General features: G+C 37.7%; 1 long non-coding RNA gene across 1 annotated transcript; it reads right to left on the bottom strand.

The window, feature by feature from the left end:
- Positions 1 to 1190: 1190 nt before the first annotated feature.
- Positions 1191 to 26511, bottom strand: LOC137219685 (uncharacterized). Its single transcript, XR_010941206.1, has 3 exons — positions 26077 to 26511; positions 4609 to 13125; positions 1191 to 3580 (listed from the first exon to the last, which is right to left on the bottom strand). It is a non-coding gene; the product is annotated as an uncharacterized lncRNA (long non-coding RNA).
- Positions 26512 to 26743: the final 232 nt, after the last annotated feature.

Here is a 26743-nt window from a genome sequence, read left to right as displayed (position 1 = left end):
GGACTAGGGGCTTCTGACACCCCCAGGACTTGCCGCTTCCCCTGAAGACACATTGATCTCAGTCATATGAGGGGAGATCGCCCTTCGGAGGAAGTTGCCTTGTCCAGAGTGTGCCGTCAGCCTGGTTGGTGACCGAGAGGTAGCGACAGGGGAGATACGGGCAGTTGGAAACAATCAGATGTCTCCACTTGTGTTCCGCTGTGTTTTCCAAGGGGATCGGGCGCTCCCTTTACATCATCCACTTGTCATACTCATAATAATATCAACCAATTATACCAATACCAACTAAGATGCTAACGGTTTCAACAAAAACACCGGGCACATTTGCTTAGCATTTGTCGACCAAATTACATATACATGCATATATATGTGTGTATATGTACACATATATACATCTATAAATTTCTATGCACAATATTTTCCCAAAATGTCTTCCGGAGTGAGAGTTCAAACACCAGCAGACTGTGTGGGGTTGGCCCAGCTGCCACAGCGCAGCTCTCGGCGCTGCGCTAGAGTCCTGAGGCCCCGGAGTCCCCCTCCAGGGGTGGCATTTGAGGACTACGTGGCAGGAGAAGGGCTGACAGAGTGTCCTCCAAGCCCAGAAGAAGTTGGAACTAGGGGGCAGACTCCCGGGGTGTCCAAGGGAAGGGAGATGCCAGCTTGAGACAGGATCTGGAGACAGGCGGCAGGGCCCCTCTGGCAGTCCCGGCATGCTTAGTTTGGAATCCTGCGGAAAAGGCTCCGGGGACTCTTCACCGCTCCAGAAGGCCATTCCTTCCCAGGGTATCCGTAGTTCTCACCACAGGGAGCTGGGGCGGCGGGGTGAGTTGGGAGGACGCTCTGGGAGGGTCCCCAAGAAAGCATATCCTGGAGGCATAGACCCTGCAGAATTGATATTTTTTTCTTGTTTAGGTCTTTGTGGAGTTTTTTAGTTTTTATTTTTTTCTATTAACAATTGCTAGTGGATTGGATCCACACCCTTATTATGTTTACACAAAACATTTGTAATGTGTTGAGATTCTGGACTGTAATTAAAAACCAGCCGGATAACCCTACAGGGAGATTCATGAGCAAGGAGCGCATTCACCCGGTAAATGGTGAAAGGCGTCGGTTCGTGCTGCCAGCTGGCCAGGCGGGAGAAGGCTGACGCGGAACCCTCGGAGCCAGCGCAGACGCTGTACCTCGGGCACACAGAGGCGGGCCACGGAGCTCCTTCTCAGAGTGCCAAGGGTCTCCACGCCTGGCCTCTCCCTGCGTCCAGGCGCCAGGCCCTGCTCGCCAGAGGGGTGGAGGGAGGGGGAAATTGGTGGATCAAAGTTCTCTCGGCTCAGGTTGCAGGAACCAGGAGGGCCAAGCACCTCTAGAATTAGAGAATGACCATCTGGCAGAAAGATGTCAGGGGAGGAGAAGCTGTGGCCGGGAGTACATGCTCATCTCCCAGGCAAGCGGCAGGCCTGGCCTGGGAACTTAGAAGTCCTCAGAGAATGCTGTGGCCTGTTTAGTTACCTAATCACTACTTTGTTTTCACCATGTGACTTCCTTTTCGGAAAAGTTAGAAGGAGAGCATTTCTAACTCAAAATCTCTAAACGTGTGTAGATCTTTCCCTGGCTTTTTCTTTGACTTCCATCCATCAATCAATGATTATTAAAATGTGAAGCCCTGGATCATGTAATTAACCAGAACCCTCTTCTTCATGATCCCTCCAGGATCTGCGAGTGGCTTTCCAACCCTTCCTTCTGCCCTATCCTTTTTAAAAATAACTCCTGTGTCTAGATTCCTCCCCAAGTAAGTGGGAGCAAAGCTCGGACTAGCAAGGAAACTTGCCAAGAGATCAGACCAAAGTAGGAAGGAGGTTTGGTTCCCAGTTATGTGCCCTTGTGTGGTCCTATTCATAGTTAGGTTTGGTATTGATTATTGTCCAGGATTTCCCTGGCACTGGAAGCTAGCAGAACTCTGCCTCATCTGGCTAGCAGAATGCCCCCCACACACACCCTAAGCAGTTTCCCCTCTGAGGTGGAAGCCAGGAGTTGTACTCTCTGACATGTTAATAAGCTGACATGATAATCACGTGTGACAGGTCGTAGGTTCCATGACATGTAAACAAGACAATACCACCCTCATGCAAATAACATGCTATAGGGGTGGAAATGCTTTCCTGCTCATGGTTGACATTCTAGTATATATTCATTAGCAATAAAAAAGGGGAAAAGAGTAAAATGCAAGATAGATTCTTCAGGGTTCTCATATTTTAGTGTTTCCAAGGAGATTTTATGCCAGACTTGAGAAAAACTCTCCTTTGCCCTCCCCGTTCTGGTTCTTCTTATCATAAGTGGCATCTCAGGAACATTTCTCCTATGCATGGGTGAATGCTCTCTACCCACGCCCACCTCCATCCAATAGCCCTATTGGATTATTTTGGCATTTTGCAGTAATCAAAGGAAGTAGGACTAAAAACACATTTCCAGGTAGCAAGCTGGTAATAGGTTCATTTTGTTGCAGTTTGGGAGGGCCAACATATTCACGTAGGACCTAGTGCAGTTTCACTTAGAGCTGTCTCCTCCTCAAACCACTGGACACTGACTTTGCACGTGCTACTGAAGACACCGGGGACCTGCACATTGGCAAATGCAATGAGTACTCTCAGACTTTCCTTTGCCAAGTGCCTTCACTCTAATTGACAGTATTGAGCACTCTCTTTTTGAAATTTCTTCTCCTGGTTCTCTGTTTCAATGACCACTTCTTCTTGGCCTTCGTAGAGTGTTCCTTTTCATCAGCTTACTCCTTAAATATTGATATTATCCAGAGTTCTGTCCCTCATCCTCACTGTCCTTTCCAGTAAACAGGTCGTTACTAAAAGATCTCATATACTTTCATGGGTCAACTACCACTTGTTCATCAATGAGTCTAATATCTAAATCTTAAGCTTTACCACCTACTCACTGTCACCTTGGGCAAACTGGGCAAGTTACTTACCTCCCTATGCCTCAGTTTACTCATCTTTCCAATGAGATAAACCATGCTCCTACCACATATATTCATGAGAACTAAATGAGAATGCATGCAAGCCATTAACACAGTGCTTACCGTACAGTAAACCCTGGAAAAAAAATAGCTATTTTCTTGATGGACATGCACTTCATTAAGGAACCTTAAACTCAGCATGTCCAAAACTGAACTCAACCTAATCTTCCCATGCTCCGCCTTTTTCCCCAGTAGGAAACCTAGGAGTTACCCCAAATTCCTCCCTCTTTGACGTGACCTCCAGCTTATCCAGGTAACCACTAAATTCTGCCTGTGTTATCTAACTAGCATCAATCCTGTCACTAAGTCAATAAGTGCTTGTCGAATTGCAACTGAAGATTAATTAACACTGGAGCAAATGAATAGGCAACATTACGTGGGAGTGTGTAGCTATAATATTAGAGTGTGTTCACATTATATTAACATAATAACAATTAGTAGTCAGGATGACTTGCCAAACGCCCTCAGAGGAAATATGAATGTGCAGACGCCATACCTTCTCTGTCCTGAGGAACTCAAGCCTTACTCACCAGGCAGATTCAGACAAACCACAAATGGCTGTTGGGAGGATTAAGAAAGAAAAAAAACAAAAACATAAAAATTGCCTTATCATAATCATCATTTAACAAATGTAAATTCCCTTCCTCTACTCTGTTAATTCCCTTCTTCAGATGGCCCTGGTTACAGATTCCTTTGAGTTCCATGGAAAAATAGGATGTTAAATTCTTGCTGTTTTCCTATTTTAGAAAACTCCTGGGCAAATGCATGTGACTGAGAAGCATAAAACTGGGAGTGGTTCTAGGCAAACAGCAGCACACAGCACTGCCAGGGAAACCATTGCTGACCCTTCAATACTGTGCTGGAAATGCTCAAGCCTGGTGGATTTTTTTTTTTTTTTTTTTTTTTTAACCACACTCTGATAGTTAGAGAACCTGCATGCTCATTGGATTCTTGGCCCTATGTAAGACACCAGAGCTGAGGTCCCAGGCTGGCTTATTGCCTCTGCAAGTTCCTAAACGTTGGGGCCCTAGAGCTCTGTTTCTAAGCCAAGCAAAAGTGGGGTGGAATCTTACAGGATAGATACAATACGCCTTGGGCCTGGGTAAATTTGGCCAATTTAAAACTTATGAGGCTCTTCAGCTGACTTTAGTGCTTACCCAATGGGCATGACACTTAAGATTACCTTTTTGGACTTGCTGCTCTCATAAATCTGGAGCCAAGCACAACCAATTCTCCACCTGCTTTCCTCTCCTGAGTCCTTCCATAAATCTCTAATTTTCTAAACAGGTCTCTCACTTCTTGTCCCCCAGTTCTCCACTTTTCCTATAGTACTAGCTCATAGGTCAAAAACCAAGCTGGTTGCACCTTCTATTGTCTATTTACACTTGTTTGGTTAGGTATATTATTGTTTGGTTAGATAAAAATTTTTTATCTGTCATGTTGAACACATCCAGATATACCTTACTTCAAGTTTTGCTCCACAGTAAATAGTGGTAACAAATTTCAGTGACATTTTTTTCTTGCCTGTCTCAAAAGGATGCTGTGAGATAATGTGTATGTATAATACCAGTTGCAGTGATTATTACCTCCAGTTGTCACATTTTCCTGCCATTCTTTTCTTGCTTTTCATCACTACAGATAAGAAGGAAGTATTTACATAACGGAAGTTAGAAAACTGATTTTTTTAAAGTCTAAAATAATGTAGTGTTTCAACACTTTGCAGATCATGAACCTAATACTTCAACACTTTGTTAAGTCACCATTCACCTCTTTTATACAAATACAGCTTTGCTTTTCATAAACCTGGTGTCCAGCTCTGCATTTAAAACACCAGAACCACTTCTCACCAACATACATGATTTAAAAACAAAACAAAACTTCCTTTTGCCACTCACCTTTTATCTTTTCCTCTTTTTGTAATTTTTCTTTTGAGCATCTTCTGCTCCTTTAAGCCAGAAGTTTGAATTATTTCCTTCAAAATTTGAAGGGTAAGATTTAGTGATCTCTCTAATTTTCATTACTGTTGGGTGTCTTGCTTTCCTTCTGAAAATTATGATACAGGATTTCAGATATCCAATTTTATGTTATTTTGGACCAAATGGCATAAAGCAGGGGTCTACCATTAATCTGTAACCATTACCAGTCTATTATATTCCATGTTGAGTTTAGTATGATGGAAAGAGTAGAAGCTTTAAAAACCTTGGAAGTATATTTCTTGATTCTGCCTCTTAAAAACTTTGAGCAAGTTATGCAGTCCCTTTGAGTCTCAATATCTGAGTCTCAGCATCTAAGGTACTGCTGAAAAAAAAAAGTAGCATAACATAGTAAGGATCTAATAGAGTGCTTGGCAAATAGTAAATACTCAATAAAAGTTCAAAATTTCCACTTTTGTTTATTATATAGTAGCTTGTAGCAGAACAGCAATGCTCCCTCTAAGAGCAACTAGAAAATCTGAAATATTTATATCCTCCTCACCCCAAATATCAAAGAGCTTCCAAGGCAGTCAGGACTTGAAAATCATGTTCCAGAGAAGAATGCTTTTGGAAGTAAATCAAACTTTCTCTATTCCTCCTTAATTGTTGGGTAGTCTGCCACTTTCTGCCACATTTTGGACTGGACCAAGAGACTTAAAAAAGAAAAGAAAAGGAAAAAAATGTACCTGCTAAGAAACAGATAATCCAGCAGAGCTTTATGCATTTGTATGGCCATGGAGAAAGACAAATTAGAGTTTGGGGCAGCTGAGATTTCATAGAAAAGTGAGGCTGAGACAAATAAGAACAGTAATACCATTTTTCCCTCAAGGTGTTTGCTAATTAAGTTGCACAAGGCAAAAGGCTCAGTATAACATAATGTGAATAAAAAGCAGATCAGCAATTTTGGCAACCCAAAAGGGCCAGGAAGACCAAAATTGAAGTTTATGACATATCAAGGAGGAGAATCCACAAGAACACTTTGGGCCCTCTGTTAGGAAACATAGAAAGCTACATCCCTAAGAATGCAAGAAACTTAGATGAAGACTGAACCTTACCAAAGACTGATTTCAGTCCTAGATTAAATTGAGCTGATTTGCCTCTCTCTTGCCTTTTAAAATAGGTTGAATCCTCTCTGGAGGAATATAACACCCAGAGTCACTATAATTTTCATATAAAATGCCCAGCATTTTAGTTAAAAAAAAAAACAGGGCTTCCCTGGTGGCACAGCGGATGAGAGTCCGCCTGCCAATGCAGGGGACACGGGTTCGTGCCCCGGTCCGGGAAGATCCCACATGCCGTGGAGCGGCTGGGCCCGTGAGCCATGGCCGCTGGGCCTGCACGTCCGGAGCCTGTGCTCCGCAACGGGAGAGGCCACAACAGTGAGAGGCCCGCGTACCACAAAAACAAAAAAACAAAAAAAAACCCCAGACATATTAAGAAACAAGACCAAGAGAAAACGTGCACAACAGAAATAGGTGTCCCGGGTATTGGACATAGCAGACATGGACTTAAAATTAACAATAAACAATATAATATTCCACTACTGAAACTATAAGAATCAAGTGGAATTTATAGAACTAAAAAATGCAACAGGTGAACTCAAAAATTCAGTAGATGAGTTTAACTGGATATTTGATACAGCTTAAGAGAGAAATAGCTGAAAAATAGATCAGAAGAAAAGATCCAGACTTAAGTATGGAGGAGAAAAATAATGAGAAGCAGAGAGAATTCTGGGGAAATGGGGGAGTAGAAAGCACCAAGAAACTGTCTCTCCACCTTGACAACAATTTTGCTGGCAGAATCTGTCTAATATAATTAATTTAAAACTCTGGAGTATATTGAAGGCTTGCAAGTTTCAGGGGAAGGTTTGGACAGTAAATTGAGGTTGATTTCAGTCAATTTTAGCTCTTAGCACAGTAGCAACTACTACTCATACCTTAGCCTCAGCCCTGTGGCACGCAGCTGTGCACACATTGCTGGAGCAGCTACACACAACACACAACTTGTGGAAGCCAGAGTAGGCAAAAAGGACCCTACTCTCCAAATATCAGGAATCAGTGCTCTAATTGCTGATCACTGATTCTGATCTCAGAAGTGCAAAAAGGAGGATGGTAATTGTTGTAACATTTCCCCCATTGTTCAAGCTCCTCCCCTCAAGTGAAAGTGATTCTAAGGGAATTAAATGGCCAGTGCCCTTTCTCCCCACTTCATTTTTTCTTTTTTCCCTTTTGGGAGACAAACACTAAAGCCTAAGACATTCAAAAGCAAGTGCACATACAGGGAAAATTAGAAAGTGACCATGCATGGGAAAGGTGAAGGCTCAGAAAAGACCTGAGGAGATTTTAGGTTTACACCTCAGGCTGATCCTTGGAACAGAGATTGCCCCAAATAAATAAATAAACAAACAAGGAAACACATACATACATACAATCATGAAAACCAGCAAACCCTAGGGAAAAGGGAGAATCTGATTTCCAGAGTTTTCACCTTATTAGATTCAAACATCAAGTTTTCAACAAAAAGTCATAAGGCAAACAAAGAAACAAGAAAGTACAGCCTATTCAAAGTAAAAGATAAATAATCAGAAAGTGTTCCTTTAAAATACCTGATGGAAGATTACCTGGGTAAAGAAATTAAAATAACTGTCTTAAATATGCTCAAGAAAATGATGTATAAACAAAATGAAAATACCAATAAAGAGATAGAAAACATAAAAAGAAACCAAAAAGAAATCCTGGAGCTGAAAAGTATAATAACTGAAATGAAAAATTCACTAGAAGGATTCAAAGGCATATTTGAGCAGGCAGAAGAAAGAATCAGCAAACTTGAAGACAGGACAATGGAAATTACCAAATGTGAGGAATAGAAAGGAAAAAGATTGAAGAAAACTGAATAGAGCCTAAGTGACACTACCAAGCAGACCATTTATTCAGTGTTAGAGTTTCAGAAAGAGAAGAGAAAGAAATGGGCAGAGAGGATATTTAAAGAAATAATGGCAAAGAGCTTCCCAAATCTGAGGAAAGACATGAATATAAACATCCAAGAAATTCAACAAACTCCAAGTAAGATAAACTCAAAGAGATCCACACTGAGGCACATTATAATCAAACTTTTGAAAGCCAAAGATAAACAGAGAATATTGAAAACAACAAGAAGAGATTCATTACATAAAAGGGATACTCAATAAGATGATCAGAAGATTTTCTCATAAGAAATTTTGGGGGCCAGAAGACAATATATTCAAAGCACTCTAAGGAAAAATGAACTATCGACCAAGAATCCTATATCCAGCAAAACTGTCCTTCATAGTGAGGGATACATTAAGACATTCCCAGATAAATAAAAATTAAGAAATGTCTTTACCACTGGAACTTCCCTGTGAGAAATGCTCAAAGGAAAAGTGAAATGAAAGGAAATTAGACAATAAATTGAAGCCATGTGAAGAAATAAAGATCTTGATAAAGTTAAATACATGGTGATTATAAAAGGTAGTATTATAACAATGGTTTGTAACTCCACTCTCTATTCCACATGATTTAAGAGACTAATATATTTTTAACTATTGTCTAATAGTTAGTATTATTGTAACTTTGGTTTGTAAATCTACATGTTGCCTTATCCATAATTTAAGAGATGAATGCATTTGAAAGAATTATTAGTTTAGGTTTTGGAGCACACAATACGAAAGATGTAATTTCGTGACATCAGCAACTGGAACAGGTAGTGACAGAGCTGTAAACAGCAGAGTTTTTGTATGTTATCAAATTTAAGCTGGTATAAATTCAAATTAAGGTGTTGTAACTTTAGGATGTTAAATACAATCCCCATGGTCACCACAGAGAAAATAACTATAGAATATATACAAAAGGAAATGAGAAAGAAATTTAAATGTCTCACTACAAAATATCAACTAAACACAAAAGAAAACAGTAATGCAGGAAATGAGGAACAAAAAAGCTGTAAGGAATACAGAAAACAAATAGCAAAGTGACAGAAGTAAACCCCTCCTTATCAGCAACTACTTTAAATGTAAATGTACTAAACACTCTAATAAAAAGACAGAGATTGACAGAAAGGATAAAACTACATGATCCAGCTATATGCCATCTATAAGAGACTCACTTTCCAAAGACACAAATAGGTTGAAAGTGAAAGGAAGGAAAAGGACATTCCATGCAAATAGTAACCAAAAGACAGCAAGGGTAGCTGTACTAATATCAGAAAAAATAGACTTTAAATCAAAATAAGTTAAAAGAGACAAAGAAGAACACTATATATTAATGAAAGTTTCAGTACACCAAGAATATGTAAATATTATAAACATTTGCATACCTAATTACAGACGTGCAAAATATATGAAGCAAAAACTGATGGAATTGAAGGGAGAAACAGACAGCTCTACAATAATAGGAGGAGACTTCAGTACTCCACTCTCAATAATAGAACAACCAGAGAGAAGATAAGAAAGGAAATAGAGGACTTACCACAATAAACCAACAAGATCTGACAGACATACAGAACACTCTACTTAACTATAACAGCATATGCATTCTCCTCAAGTGCACCTGGGGCATTTTTCAGGTTAGTTTCAATCGATTTAAAAAGACAAATATTATTTAAATTATATTCTCTCACTACTACAGGATGAAATCAACAGCAGAAGTAAGACTTGAAAATACACAAATTTGTGGAAATTAAACAACACACTCTTTGAATCACAAACAGTGGATCAAAGACAAAACCACAAGGGAAATTAGAAAATAGAGATGAATGAAAGTGAAAACACAACATACCAAAAGCCAGACAAAGATACTATGAGAAGAGAAAACTACAGACAAATATATCTTATGAATATGAATAAACAATTCTCAATAAAATACTAGCAAATCAAATTCAGCAGCATATCAAAAGGACTGTACATGAGGACCAAGTGGGATTTATTCCTAGAATGCAAGGATGGTTCAACATATGAACATGTACCCAAAGAAATATTTTAAAAAAGTATAACAGTACTATTTATGACAGACTCAAAGAGCAAATAACCCAAATACTCAAAAACAATATCATGGATAAATAAATCGCTATATTTATAGAATTAAATACTTCATGCAACAATATGGATGGGTCCACAAATATAATGTTGATGGAAAAATGCCAGCCACAAAGAGCACATTTAGTTTGTTCCATACATTTTTTAAAAAGTTGGTTCCCTCCATTTCCGTGTCACAAGCTGAAGACATATCATATTATGTTTCTTACAGAAACTATAATTCAAGCAAGGGATTGGAGGCCCATTTCTTGCCACTCATTTACCATTTGTCTTCCACAGAGAATTTCTGTAAGAATAAGTAGCAGCATGAGAAAAAAATGCTTAAAATATCACTTGGTCTAAGAAGCATTAAATATTTTCACAAATTGCCTTCTGATATTTAGCAAAATCTTAACTATGCTTTTACGTGTTCAACTAAATGATATACCAAGTATATAGCACTGAAAACAGATGTCGGAAGTATGTAAAGACATGACAATTTTCTCCTAGCTCTACAGGTGTTCATGATGATCTCAACTTCATAACCTCAGAACTGTAATAATAGTAATAATTGCTACTATTTCATGAATATTTACTATGTGCCAAACACTGTGCAAAGTGTTTTGTACCCATTATCTCATTTAATCTTTACAATAACCCTGGAAGGTAGGTTTTACTCTCTCCTTTTACAGATAAGGAAACCAAAATTAAGTAATTTTCCCAGGAGAGTCACCCAGACATGATTAGTATCTGGTTCTCTCTGACAGTCAGGCATGTGCTCTTAACTGCCTTGCTAAATGGTGTGTTGTGCAGGTGTGCATCAGTGACATAAAGAAATGCCAGTTCAATGGTCTGAAACTGTAAATGTAAGATTTAGTATAAAGTTAGTTCCAAGACTCCCTCTGTTTCCCTACCTTTAGCCTTCAATTTACCCTCCTGAGTCGCCCTACACCACAGTGGCAACTGAAAAACTAGAAATATCATGAGGAAGAAGAGAAAGTCTTTGCCTGTCCCTTTGCCTGTCTCACCAAAGTGTCCATATTCCCAAATAAGATACCACTGAATGTTTAGGGCCCTGTCTTTGCTTTTTTTTTCTGGGGATGGAGTTAAGAGAGAAGTTGTATTGTAGCATTCAGGCTTACTATTTTTCTTGGCAGAACAATGGAAAAGAAAGAATTATGAAATGTATGCTTAGATATCCTATAAATCAAAGGATAGTCATACTTAGATTATTTTTTCTCTACATTCACACCCACCCCATTTTTGAAAGGTGCCATGTTTTTGTTTGCAATGAAAGATTCCTTTGCCATGTCACATCAGGATGCATATTGTCACCAGCATGCTCTTCAGCTGCCAGGAGCCAGATTCCTATTCTTAGACCATAGGGAAGACTTGCTATTATGACTCTGCCCTTGGATTGTGTTGGTGAAATATGTTCTTTCTGGAGATAACAGCTTCAATTGAAAAATGAATCTGTACTTGTACAGGTTGAAGAAGAATTTCAGCTACTGCACCCTGCTGCAGCAAGAAGACTAATAAAAACCTTGAACCCATAACTCATGTATGAGGTAAAGGGAGCCTTATTGAAGATCAAATAAAAAGTATAAATAGTGAGTCAGACAGCGCATGAAGTGAAGATTCCAACATTCTTTTTTTGCTTATGTTGCTTTCAATGGCATTTGGGATTAAAGGTCAAATAGAATTCAACATAGTAACCCTTGTAAGGCTTGATTTTCTATATTTGAAGATTCATCTCTTCATCCAGAACTTCACTTCTCAACAAGATGTCTGTCTTCATTGCACTTTTCATGCCTGTTTACCTCAAATCCTAACCAGGAAAATGGATACTTGTAAAACAATCCCCCAGGCCTTTCTGCACTAGATACTCATTCATTCACTAATTCACTCACTTAACATGTGCTGAGTGCCTACTAACACTGAAGATTTAAAAAGACCAAACAACAAAACAGGTCTTCCCACAATACACTCACTATCTAAGAGGGGAGATAAACAGATATTAAGAAAATGTTTTGTGTGGCAGAGTTAATGATTGAACACTATATTTTTCAAACTGAAAAAAGTAATTTCTTTAATTTCTAAAATTGATCTATTCCCCTAGTCCTTCATCCAGTAGGACCAAAAGAAAAGCTTAAATTCAATAAGTAATGGTATCTCAGACTCTTGGGGATTCAATAGTTTCTCAAAGATAATTCGTTATCCTTGAGGATGTTAATACTCAATCTTTCAGCTTGTTTTCCATTCCCCTGGCTTTCTTCTAGGTTAGCATCTAAGAATGTTAGGAAGGGGTTTCAAGTCTCAAAGAGGCTGGAAAGAGAGAGTCTAAGATCCACAAATAAGATCTACGGCCCTGTGTTGATTTCTAGGTCCTGTATGACAAAGCTTCTGGTTGGAATTTATTCCTGGCCTCCCTTTCACAGGTATTATTGATGAAGGTGTGCTTTTGCTTCTCATAGCTGGTTAGGCCGCAGTGGTCCACCCTGGCTCATTAAGCTCCAGTTTGACTCTAGCATTGCACAACCCTCTCGGTTTTAGCTCACTATGTTCAGCTTCCTAGGATTAGGATCCTTTTGGTTAAGTCCTCTCATCCCTTGTCACAGCAATACCATATAAGCCCAATGGCTCAACTGCTTTCCTTACCTCCCCTCCCCTTGCATGCAAATTTCTGGATCTTTTTCACACACTAAAGGAGTTGATGGAGTATTTAGAGGGCTAGCTCAAGTCTTATAAGCAAACCAAGCCTTTCCACTGTTTTTTGTTTTTGTGTGTGTGGTTTGTTTGTTCTTTATTTTTGTTTTTGTTTTGGTACAAGACAGCACCCTGTGAGATCATCTCTTTCAAGAGTTGCAAATAGGAAGAAGGGGGAAAATCTTTGGAGTTTGTGGGAAATGGAGGGGGGGTACTTTGTGGGGGAGAATGACTGAGGAACTGAACCTCCTCCCATGTCTTTTAAACTTTTCTTCCCATAACCTTTTAGGCTAGAAGAAGTAGAATTTGCTCACTTTCCTGTGTGGAAAGGATATATGTCTTCTGAATTCTCTCTACCCATTGGAATTTGATATTCAGGTCAGCCTGTCCTGCTTCTTGATGTTTTAAAAAGAGTAGAAAAAAATTAGAGATTTATTTTTTCTTTCCACTATGCTTGCTTCTAAGAATACTGTCATAAAAAAATGACTCAAAAATCCCATTTTGGTAGTCAGTAGTTGAATATCCACTACTCTTTTATTTTCCATTTCTATTTGCCATTTCCAGCAGATGGATATTTCCAAATAAATAGAAAGTTAATGGAAATAGGAGGAAAAAGGTTTATATTTTAATGTTTATTATATATTATGTGTATTTATTTTCTTATGACATTTAAAATAGATTATATATTTGTAGTTTTATAACATATTATAAAACTATTACATAATATTTAAAAATTCATTATCCCTATTTTAGATGCATAAGCTACAATGGAAACACCAAGAAGGAACACACAACTGTAGACATGTTAGGGTAAAAGAACGAGAAAGATAATTAAATTGATATAATTGGCTTTCTTTTGGAAAACTGAAGCAAGAGATACAATCAAGTTTCTTGCTATTATTACTTCTCAGGATTTTCACTGATAGAATATAGGTTTTCCAAGGACATGTCTAAAATGTTAAGCCATTCAGACTGAAGGAAAACCAGATGGGGAACTATAATACAATTTATTAATTAAAGAAGAATCTTTAGAGTCTGTAGGACAATGTTGCTTTATCATCCTTAAAATCAGTACAAATTAAATAGTATTACTAACATTGAATACTTTGGAATATATTTGGAAGTGCACACAAATACATGCACACATACACAGGCCTAGAGAAGCATATTTCAGGTAGTGCTTGGTGATCCATTCAGTCATTGATACCCTGTACATTTCACCCTATGCCCAGCTGACACTGTTGTCCCTTTTCCTAAGTGGGAAGAAACTCAACTATATAGTATACTGAAAGAAGTTTGACTAATAAAGTTTAACGGTAGAACATTGTTGAATGAATAGAGTCAGGTTACAATTCTTAATTCTCTTTGATGCTAGTGATAAAACTTCGAGTACCCAAAATATACTTGCTGAAACTTACAGACACTGAAGGCAGACACAATGTTGCCTGATATTATATTTTTTGAATTTAGTTGCCTCTGTATCTCAGGCAGGAGTGAACTAACTTGTTAACGAGTGTACAGGATTCTGTTAACAGAAGACATAAATCTTAGACAGTCAAAGATGGGCCTCTGTGATTGATTAAACAAAGAAGAGTTGAACTGATTGTGGTTATCACAATCAAGTGCCGATTATTACTGTAGTTTATGACAAAAAGAATGCCACAGAAAAGCAGAAATAAAACAAGTCTTTTATGACAATAAGATAATAAAGTTAGAAATTACCTTTTGAAAAGTATAAAAATAAACTACAACTAATAGAAAATTAAAATTTTAAATTTGTTAAAATATATAACCTAGGCACAATTAAAACTATAACTTCAAAATATTTAGAAAATTATATAGACTTCTGGTAAACAAGGCAGGCTGAGTAGGCAAACTCGATACCAAGGAGAAAGAATACTTGGAGTCAGAAAGGAGGCCCTAAAGAAGTCTCATGAAAAGCAACATCCACTGAGTTTTCCTCTGGTTTTTTGATCTTCCCTTTGCCTTAAATTTCCTGAATTTCACTACTATTTGTGTAAATGTGGGCTTGTTTTATATGCACCTTCTATTTTCCTTCCTTAACTTCACTTCCAGCAATCCTTCTTCCGTTGACTGGACTACTGTAGCAATTTCCTAACTGGTTACTTTATGGACAATACCTGTCTACCCTGCCAAGAAAGTAGATTTCTTAAAATGCAAATATGATTGTATTTGTCTCTTTCAACATTATCTAGTGGTTCTGTATTGCCTACAAGAGCGAGATTAAACACCTTAGCATAGTGATGGCATGCACTTCCTTCCATTAACTAGATTAACCTTACCTCCCAGCCTTCTCTTCACATATCAGGACCTATGCCATTTACTTGTCTCTAATGGTCATCACACTTACTTTGCTTAAGATTAGCTTTTGTTCATTCTTCAATGTCATTTTAAAAGTCACCTCTCACAAGAGCACTTCCTAGACTTTAAAGAATATTTCTATTCCTCCTCATGTCTCTTTCTCTATATCTATCTTAGCTCTCACTTTTTTCTTTATAAACACTTAAAATTTGTAATTATATATTTATTTACATCGTACTTTAAAAATCTGCCTCCATCACTATAAAGTAGTCTCCATGCAGGCATAGGCTGAACACATCTCGTTCACTACTCTAAGGAGCTTGTTTAACGAATGAGTATATGAATGAACCCTTATTCCAAATGGAGCAAGCTCCAGCAACCTGAATGTATCAAGCTATTTCAACTTCTGCCTTCACATTTTCAGTTTTCTCTGTCTAGAGCATTTGTCATTCTCTGAAAAGTCTGGGGAGTATATCGCCATATTTCATGACTCAGCTCAAGCATTATAGAAAGCCTGGTAGAGTTAACCACTCTTATCTTTGGACCCTGCTGAACCATCATTCACCTCATCATAAAATTGATCACGTTCTATTACTTTTATTAGTTCACATATCTATTTCCCTCTACTGGAATGTAAGCTCCCACTGGGATTTGTCCTTATCTCTATTCTCCCAAGGTTTAGCACACTTCCTTTCATTAACTGGATTAACTTTACCTCCTACCCCTCTCTTCACCTAGGCCATTTCCTCGTCTCTAATGGTCATCACACCTACTTTGCTTAAGATTAGCTTTTGCTCTTTCTTCAGCTGTCAGTTTCAAAGTCACCTCAGCAATTAATCAGAGCTGGTTGGATGAATGAATGAATGAGTGAGCTTTTCTGAAATGCTTCATAGCACTTGTGATTGATATCTTCATATTATGCCAAATGATTCTTCTTAAAAATTATCACAAGATTATTTACTTTATAGTAGGAAGAAAACGTAAGAGCTTTCCAAAGGGAACTTTGAAGGACATTCCATCTCTCTATAATCAATGGGATTTTAAAAAATAACATCTTTGACCAATACCACCGATAACTACTACAGGAAATAATAGTCAAAAATAAGGGTTAAATTCACTGACATCACAAACCTCAGCCAGGCACCTTACTGTATTGCAACTTCATCGCCCTTTGAAAAGGTTTAAATTGTACACGGTCTGGAATTCACAAATTTTTTGTTTGTGAAATGTAAAAAGTAAAATATATATTTTTAAAAACTGCACTGACTTAATCTCGGGTCACTACCTCTCAACTGGAGTCATTCTTGGCCTTGATGGGACCAAGCTTGGGAAACTGGTTCTGTCTCAGTAGGACTGGTCACTTTCCTCTTTTGATTTGGGATCATCATAGTGCTTTCTACCTCCAGGCCCACAGTAGTGATGTTATTTCCTCAGCTTTAAACTTACACAGTTATGCGTGGACCGACTCTGGTGCACAAATGAGCATAAAACAGCCATCACTGCAGCTGCAGAGTTGCTTTTATAATGAATTACTGTCTCCTTACTGGAACCAGGAGAGACCTGCTGTGTTTGTCACTTTTTAGTTATTAGGCAATGTCTGCAAGCAGTCAAGATTTCTACTCCATACTTATGCTCTTCTGGAGCAGAAAGCAAGTGCTATAACAGCTGTGTGTGTATTTGTTTTCTTTGGGGCAGAGAGAAGACAAAGAAACCACAAAACAGTCTAAATTACAGCTCTTCCTTCCCTTATGTAAGGATTACAGGAGCAGGTGCAAAGTGTATGTTTCTTCTGCGCATATAAGGTTTCTAAGCTTTCGTATTAATACTTTATAAGCTGTCTATCATTACTGTTTTATGTACAGTTTGAGTGCTGTCTTAGCTATGCTATAGAGCTACTTTAAAAGACACACCTGATGGGTATTGTGGCCCTGTAACCTGATTCGTATCAATATCATTATTCTTACTCTGAGGATCTGTGTCTGAGGATCCACAAAGTGAACAGTCACAGCTACATGGTATGGGCAAGATCTATGATGAATTGATATCCTCATTTTAAATGTCCCAAATTCCAAGGATCCAAGAGGGTCAAACAGAAAATATTTGATGTTTTAGGGATATTTCTCAGTCTATTCTACTCTTGATTATTCACTAAGTTGAAGAACAAACTGTCTCAGAAAGATCCACATCTTGAAGCACCTAAAGATTAAGACTGGCCTTTTTCCTGATCTTTAGACAATCCAAGCTTGTATCCACCTTCAGGGCCTTGTGGAATTTCTTAGTCATAGATTATCATTACATTTCTAATTTTCATAGATATTGCCAAATTGTGAAACACTGAATTTCAGAACAAGTTTCTCACACAGGATTCCATGTAAGGATGTGGGTGATGTGGTGAACAATATCTTTAACAACATTGGCTAGTAAATACAACAGTGAATTATGTGTTTTGAAAGAGACTGATAATTATTACTCATATATAGGCATAAAGAAAAATGTTCTTGAAGCTCAAGGTGTGGCTATGTTTACTTCTCCTGATAGGGAGCATAAGGAATATTGTTTTGCTGCTGTGTTTTTTGCGGTGGGACATCCTGCATTTGGTTTCTGTGCCTGGAGCCAAAGAACAATGATCAGAAGCAGCATTCCAAGGTGATGTCAGATGAGGATCAGTGTATCAGTTTGCTAGGGCTGCCATAATAAAGTACCACAAATTGGGTGGCTTAAACAACAGAAATTTGTCATCTCGCAGTTCTAGAGGCTAGAGGTCTGAACTCAAGGTGTCATCATGATTGATTCCTTTCAAGGGCTGTGAGGAAGGATCTGTTCCAGGGCTTTCTCTTTGGCTTAGAGATGGCCATCTTCTCCCTGTGTCTCTTCACATCATCTTTCTGTATGTTTCTGTCTCTGCATCCAAATCTCCCTTTTTTATAGGGACACCAGTCATATTGAACACCAGTCATTTTGACTTGATTACCTCTGTTAAGACTATCTCCAAATAAGGTCATAGTCTGAGGTACTGGGGGATAGGACTCCAACATATCTTTGGTGGGGAGGGGAAGCAGAGAAGTAAAATTAACCCATAACAATCAGGATGGTCTGAGGTTGGGTTATCAACAGATGAGCAATCCCAGATCCAAAGGCAAGGGAGACTGGAGATTTAAGAGAACCAATTTGTGAGGGAGTTCAAAGAGTCCAGGATGATAGAAAAAAGTTAGAATAATTACTAAGCTGAAGTGCCAATGATTGCAGCAAATTTTTATGTGATGCCCATAGCAGCTGTAATGTTTGGGACAAGAGAATTTGAAGGGGCAGGAACATTGGACAGTAAGAGAACTACAGTAGTAATGAGGTGTCACAAGGCTAAGTTGTGACACAATTAATAATTAGGAGCTCATAATACTGGTAAATATTAGCATTTTTGACCCTTCTGAGTTTCTTATTTGTTGTAATTTTGTTGTTCTATCTTGTTCCTGTTTAGTTTCATACTGAGTTATTTAGATTGGGTTTAATCCAAAGTGGTTTTTACAGCAATAAAGTCTAGTTTGCCTAAGTCTTCTGTGTTCCATATTTATTAATTTTCTGGAAGATGAATCCTGTTAAAAGAGAATTGGAGAAACTTTCTGAAATCATTTGAATGTAGGTATGTACCCTCTGTTTTAAAGAAGAGCATAGGAATCTAATAAAAATGTGAATATGTCTACAAATTCAGGTTGGAAAGAAATGTTTTCTCCATTGTTAATTTTTTTTTTTTTTTTTTTTTTGCGGTACGCAGGCCTCTTACTGCTGTGGCCCCTCCCGTTGCGGAGCACAGGCTCCGGACGCGCAGGCTCAGCGGCCATGGCCCACGGGCCCAGCCGCCCCGCGGCATGTGGGATCCTCCCGGACCGGGGCATGAACCCATGTCCCCTGCATCGGCAGGCGGACCCTCAACCACTGCGCCACCAGGGAAGCCCCCCCATTGTAAATTTAAAAAAAAGTTTTTAAATTTAATTTTCATTTCATATTGGAGTATAGTTGATTTACAATGTTGTGTTAGTTTCAGGTGTACAGCAGAGTGATTCAATTTTACATATACATATCTATTCTTTTTCAGATTCTTTTCCCATATAATTATAGAGTATTGAGTAGAGTTCCCTGTGCTATACAGTAGATCCTTATTGATTATCTATTTTATATACAGTAGTATGTATATGTTAATTCCAACCTCCTAATTTATCTCTCCCTCCCACATCTTTCTGCTTTGGTAACCATGTTTGTTTTTTAAGTCTGTGAGTCTGTTTCTTTTTTGTAAATAAGTTCATTTGTATCATTTTTTAGATTCCACATGTAAGTGATATCATATGATATTTGTCTTTGTCTGATTTACATCACTTAGTATGATAATCTCTAGGTCCATCCATTTTGCTGCAACTGGCATTATTTTATTCTTTTTAATGGCTGAGTAATATTCCATTGTATATATGTACCACATCTTCTTTATCCATTCCTTTGTCAATGAACATTTAAGCTGCTTCCATGTCTTGGCTATTGTAAATAGCACTGCAATGAACATGGGGTGCATGTATCTTTTTGAGTTATGGCTTTCTCCACATATGTGCCCAGGAGTGGGATTGCTGGATTATACGGTAGCTCTATTTTTAGTTTTTTTAAGGAAACTCCATACTGTTCTCCATAGTAGCTATGCCAATTTACATTCCTACCAACAATGTAGGAGGGTTCTCTTTTCTCCACACCCTCTATAGCATTTATTGTTTGTAGACTTTTTGATGATAGCCATTCTGACTGGTGTGAGGTGATACCTCATTGTAGTTTTGATTTGCATTTCTCTAATAATTAGTGATGTTGAGCATCTTTTCATGTGCCTCTTGGCCTTCTGTATGTCTTCTTTGGAGAAATGTCTATTTAGATCTGCCCATTGTTTGATTGCGTTGTTTGTTTTTTGATATTGAGCTGCATGAGCTGTTTGTATATTTTGGAGATTAATCCCTTGTTGGTCGCATTGTTCACAAATATTTTCCCCCATTCTGTGGGTTGTCTTTTTGTTGTTTATAGTTTCCTTTGCTGTGCAAAAGCTTTTAAGTGTAATTAGGTCCCATTTGTTTATTTTTGTTTTCATTACTCTAGGAGGTGGATCCAAAAAAGTATTGCTGCAATTTATGTCAAAGAGTGTTCTATGTTTTTCTCTAAGAATTTTATAGTATCTGGTCTTACATTGAGGTCTTTAATCCATTTTGAGTTTATTTTTGTGTATGGTGTTAGAGAATGTTCTAATTTCATTCTTTTACATATGGCTGTCCATTTTTTCCAGCACCATTTATTGAAGAGACTGTCTTTTCTCCACTGTATATTCTTGCCTCCTTTGTCATAGATTAATTGGCCATACGTGTATGGGTTTATTTCTGGGCTTTCTATCCTGTTTCATTGATCTATAAGTCTGTCTTTGTGCCAGTACCATACTGCTTTGATTACTATAGCTTTAAAGTATAATCTGAAGTCAGGGAGCCTTACTCCCCCAGCTTCTTTTTTTTTTTTCCCCCTCAAAATTGCCTTGGCTATTCAGGGTCTTTTGTATTTCCATACAAATTTTAAGATTTTTTTTTGTTCTATATCTGCAAAAAATGCCATTGGTAATTTGATAAGGATTGCATTGAATCCATAGATTACCTTGGGTAGTATAGTCACTTTGACAATATTGATTCTTCCAGTCCATGAACATGGTATATCCTTCCTTCTGTTTGTGTCATCTTCTATTTCTTTCATCAGCATCTTATAGTTTTTGGAGTACAGGTCTTTTGCCTCCCAGGTTTATTTCTAGGTATTTTATTCTTTCTGATGCAATGGTAAATGGGATTGTTTCCTTAATTTCTCTCTCTGATCTTTCATGATTAGTGTATAGAAATGCAACATATTTCTGTGTATTAATTTTGTATCCTGCAACTTTACTGAATTCACTGATGAAGTCTAATTGTTTTCTGGTACCATCTTTAGGATTTTCTATGTATAGTATTATTTCATCTGCAAACAGTGACAGTTTTACTTCTCCTTTTCCAATTTGGATTCCTTTTATTTCTTTTTCTCCTCTGATTGCAATGGCTAGGACTTCCAAAACTATGTTAAATAATAATGGCAAGAGTGCACATCCTTGTCTTTTTCCTGATCTTAGAGGATATGCTTTCAGCTTTTCACCATTGACTATAACGTTAGCTGTGGGTTTGTCATATATGACTCTTATTATGTTGAGGTATGTTCCCTCTCTATCCACTTTCTGGAGAGTTTTTAATCATAAATGGGTTTTCCCAATCATAAATTAATATAATTAATATTTTAAGCCTTCAACCCATAAGGCAGAAAACATAAGCATTAGGCTTTCCTGGACTTCTCCATCCTGGGTTATGTCACAGTTTGTAGATTTTACATAGGGTGAAGATATTGGGTAGGGGGCATGTGGTCTTCAGTCTTTCTGCCACATTGATAGCCACTTAAATGTCTGCTGCCTGCATGACCCTTTCAATACCAGTAGATTCCTGCCATACATATTTGGAGCATGGAACCCTTTCTTGGTGAGATTACCTGTGCTTCTATCTTCCTGAGCACCACTCAGCCATTTCTTCTTGTAAGTATCAGTGTATTCCCTGTAGTTCTACTGAGAAGCAGTAGACATTAAAAAAAAATTGATATCTCTAAGGAAATCCAAAGACAACAGGGAAGGCAACTGTAAGTCCACCATAGGAAATTTTAGCCTCTGACATCTACAGCTACAGCAAACAGTAAACACAGCCTAACTCCTAGTATGATAAACATAAAACCTCACAAAAAGGCCTACTTTCCTCAGTTTCTTTTACCCAGTACACCATTTCTAGCTTTCAGTAAAAAGTTATAAGGCATACTAAAAGACAAAAAGTACAGTTTGAAGAGACAGAGCAAGCATCAGAACCAGAGTCACGTATGACATGAATGTTGGAATTATTAGGCTGAAGCTTTAAAACAACTATGATTAATGTGCTAAGAAAAATGCCCTAAAGAAAAAGGTGGGTGATTGCAAGAACAGATGGGTGATGTAATCAGGGAGGTGGAAATTCTAGGAAAGAATCGAAAGGACATACCAGAAATCAAAAACACTGTAGCAGGAATGAAAGGTGCCTCTGATGGGCTCCTCAATAGACTGGACACAACTGAAGAAAGAATCAGAGAGCTTGAAGAAACATTAATAGAAACTTCTAAACTGAAATGCAAAGAGAAAAAGGAATGAAAAGAATGGAATGATACCAAACAGAATACTCAAGAACTTTGGGACAGTTACAAAAGGTATAATATGCATACAATGAGACTATCAGAAAGAAAATAAAGAGAAAGGAACAGATGAAATATTTGGAGCAATAATGACTGGGAATTGTCTAAAATTAGTGATAGACACCAAACACAGATCCAGAAAGCTCATAAAATACCAAGTAGGATAAAATAAAAAATCTACACATAGGTACACAATATTGAAATGGCAGACAATCAAAGACAAAGAGAAAAATCTTGAAAGAAACCAGAGTTTAAACACCTTACCTACAGAACAGCAAGGATAGAAACTGCATCAGACTTATTTTCAGAAGTCACGTAAGCAAAAGAGTAGAGTGAAATACTTAATGTGTTGAAAGAAAAATCCACCAAAATAGAATTCTTTATTCAGTGAAATTATCCTTCAAAAGTGAAAGACAAATAAAGATTTTCTCAGACAAACAAAAATTGAGGGAATTTGTTGTCAGGACACCTGCACTGCAAGAAATATTAAAGAAATTCTTCAGAAAGAAGGAAAATGATGCAGGCCAGAAACTTGTATCTACATAAAGAAAGGAAGAGTGTTAGAGAAGGAATATATGAAGGTAAAATAGATCACAAGCTATGAGATTCTTCAAAGGATGAGCTTACATACTTAAATCACTAAAAATGCAGAATTGGAGTTTTTCTCAGCAGAGAGTCATGAATAATAATAGTGGGGTTTTCCTTTATTCAAAATGTTATTCCCCTATCAATAATATAGGCCATTCCAGGTAATTCATATATCTGTTCAATAAATAATTGTTGGATATGTACTAAATGCCAGACCCTGGTACTAGGAAAAAGGAAAAAAAGATTAAATGAACTATTTCTGCCCCAAAGAAGTATACAGTTTACCTAAGATTCAGAAATACTACTTAAAATTTAATAATACAGTAAGATAATAGCTGTAAGTGGCATATACACAAAGTTAAGTGGTACTTCCAGGGAAGCACCTGACTTTATCAAGATATGTCTGGCAAGGTTCATCAGAGGACACAGCATTAAAGCTGAGACTTAAAAGGTAAGAGAACTTTGAAAAGGATGACATCAGTGTGTGCAATGTTATAAAGAAGCATGTATAGAGAATGCAAAGTGATTTGGTATTACTAGAATTTAGAGTGAGAAGAGGGGGAAGTGAATAGAGAGCAGTGGGCAGGGTCAAATAGTAAAGGTCTTACATGCCTGGCAAAAATGTTGTTTTGTGCTGTGACATATTTTTGTTTTCCTATAAGCAATGCAAGTTCATTGAAGAATACTAAGTTCTAATAAAATAATACTTAGTAACATATATTGACTGTCACCATATCCCAGGCTCTGTTCTAAATGTTATTATTATTCATTATATTAATTCATTTAAGCCCCACAACAATCCTCTGTAAGGTACAGCATGATTAAGTTACTTGCCCAAGGTCGTGCAGCTCAGTGGCAGAGCTGGGCAGAAGTATAACATAATAGCACTTGTGTTTAGAATTATCCCTCTGATAGACATGTAGAAGATGAAGAGGATGGAGATAAACTAGGGGTATGGCCATGGAGATGGGGAGGAAGGGCAAATATTCAGAAGGTAGAACTGACAAAATTGGGTATGCTAGAGCAAGGAGAAGAGAAAGATTTAGGATGACTCTGAGGTTCTTGGACTAGAAAAATAAAAGGAGATGGCGACTCCATTCTGAAAATAGGGAATATTGGGAGGAAAGCAGTTTTGAAATTACTTCATTCTTCTATTCATTTATTCATCTCTTCAGTTGTATATTATGGTGTGAGAATGGTATAGAACTTTAATTAGAAAGACTTGTGCTAGAATTAGCTTTCCAAAGTTCAGAGGTTGTGCAAAGAACACCTGGATTCATTCATTCATTCTAAAAGTATTGAGAATACTGTGGTGAAAAGATGAAATCCTTGATCTCATGGAGCTTACATAGTGGTAGGAGGGTAGAGAGCATGAAACAGATAATAAAGAAGCAGTGGTATTGCTTTGATTCTGGACATGGACAAGATGATTTAGGACAGTGATATATGCCTGAAGAAAACAAATCAGGTTGATAAAGATTTAGCATTTGTTAGGAAATTTAATGCTAGACCAAAGGATCTACCATCATGAGAACATGGTACATGAGTTATACAAATCCAGAAAATCTGCATCAGGAAGAAACAAGCTGAGATGACCAAGGCTGAGTGCTTGGCAAGAGTTTAAGGGAGCACCGAATATCAAAACCTCTAAGTTTAAATGTCATACGAAAGATCAGATTTGGGGCCAATGAAAGGAAACGGAGTCAAGCGTCAGAGGCCAATTGTATCTGGAATTGAACAAGAATGGGGTTGATAGGCAAGCAAAGTGAAGTTACTGTAAAATTTCTTTGGGGTCATTAACTGTGTATGGTGAATGGAGCTGTCAAAGAATAGAGATGGGGCTTGACATTAAATACAGAAATACTTAAATAGTTGTAGAAAGAGGCATAATATAAATTATTTGCAAGGCATATAATTGTCAAAGAATTAGTATCTAGAACATATTAAGAACTCTTACAAATTAATTTAAAAAGTCAAAGAACCCACTGGGAAAATGAGCAAAGGCTATGAATAGGAATACCACAGAAAATGAGATCAATCTCACTATAACCAAGGAAATGTAAAATAAAACAACAGGGCTTCCCTAGTGGCGCAGTGGTTGAGAGTCCGCCTGCTGATGCAGGGGACACGGGTTTGTGCCCCGGTCCGGGAAGATCCCACATGCCGGGGAGTGGCTGGGCCCGTGAGCAATGGCCGCTGGGCCTGCGCGTCCGGAGCCTGTGCCCCGCAATGGGAGAGGCCACAGCAGTGAGAGGCCCGCATACTGCAAAAAAAAAAAAAGTACAATAAAAATGAAAATCAATGAAGTGAACTGTTATTAAATAGTATTCTCCCCAACTTACACACACAGGTAGACCAACTTTACTGATTATAATGATTAAACTATACACACACACACACACACACACATATATATGCATCAACTTGAATAAATGTTGAAAACAATGTGGAAGGTGAAAACAATGTGGAAGGTGAAAACAAGTAGAAAAGAATGTGAACAACATTATACCATTTGGGTAAAAATTTTAAATGTGCAAAATTATGCTGCATAATGGGTTTTGATATAACCACGTATAATGCAGTATGAAAACAACAACAACAAACACAAATACACACCAGTTTCCAATTACTGGTGCAGACAGAGGAGAGGAAATTAAATGCAGTGGTGAGGGTGGAGAGTGGTGTTCCGTTGTGAGCTTCAAATGTACCTACCATGTCTCCTTGTAAAAAAATTAGATCTGGAGCAAATATGACAAGAGAGTAAGGTTTGAAAAATGTAGCTGGTGATAATATACCATTTCATCTGTGCTGTTTGAAATATTTAATAATCACTTTAAAACATTTGAAACATAAACTATATGGTATATTAACATTTAATTTCTCTGTGGAATAATTGGGGAAAGCCACTTGTTCAGATATGGCTGTGGAATATGTGTCTGTCCTTGTCCAGTTTGGGTCATATTCTCATTTAATAGACTTCTTCTGTATCCAATGAAGTTTTAGTCCTTTACCTTATGATTTAAATGTTTACTTCTATACATCAGAATTTCAATATTAATTACAGAAAATTCTCAATTTCTCCATTTATTTCAAAGTGCACATAGTAAGTGCAGTGTTTTAAAAACAACTACAGAAGGATATTTGCTTACCTGGTAACAGGCAGTTTCTGAAAAATACTGATTACAACACTCCGTCATTTCTCTCATTTGAGTTTTCAGTCTTACTCTCTTCTATGTTGTAATGGGAGATGGAGTTTTTTTTTTTAACTCTGGTGGAAAAAGAACAGTGATCAGTTTGGAAAAGTTCTGAAAGAAGGCTCATTCAGTGTTCAGAAATTATGAACTTCATGATATTTTATTTCTAAAATTATTTAAACACCTAGTTCCTACTGCAAAGCAGCATCCTAGGATAGAAGTGATGGTTTGTCCCATCGCCACGTGGGCTATACAAGACCATCCAAGAACACAAGGACGTAGCCTCCTGGAGCACCTTGTGAAAGAGATACCATCCTTAAAAGAATTAATATGCTTTTGCAAATGATAGGTTGTTAGCTAAGAGCATATTTTGTAGCAATTTAAATGCCAGATCAAATGCTCCAGTATTAAAAGGCAGCTCATTCTTTCCCTATCTTACTCCCAGCGCTCCTAGTAGTAACAGTAATTTTGGAAATTGCTTCCAAAATGATTTTGCTCGATTTATTACTAGTAAAGCTTGATTTCTTCTTCTTAGAGACATCACATCCACATCAAGCACGCATGTCTCTGAATAAGCTCAGGGCTTTGGCTAGGGCAACCTGAGCCTTGTTTTCTGCCAGGC

Source organism: Pseudorca crassidens, chromosome 2 (genome assembly GCF_039906515.1).
Source record: "Pseudorca crassidens isolate mPseCra1 chromosome 2, mPseCra1.hap1, whole genome shotgun sequence".
Taxonomy (NCBI): Eukaryota; Metazoa; Chordata; class Mammalia; order Artiodactyla; family Delphinidae; genus Pseudorca; species Pseudorca crassidens.
This window is presented reverse-complemented; position numbering and strand designations above follow the sequence as displayed.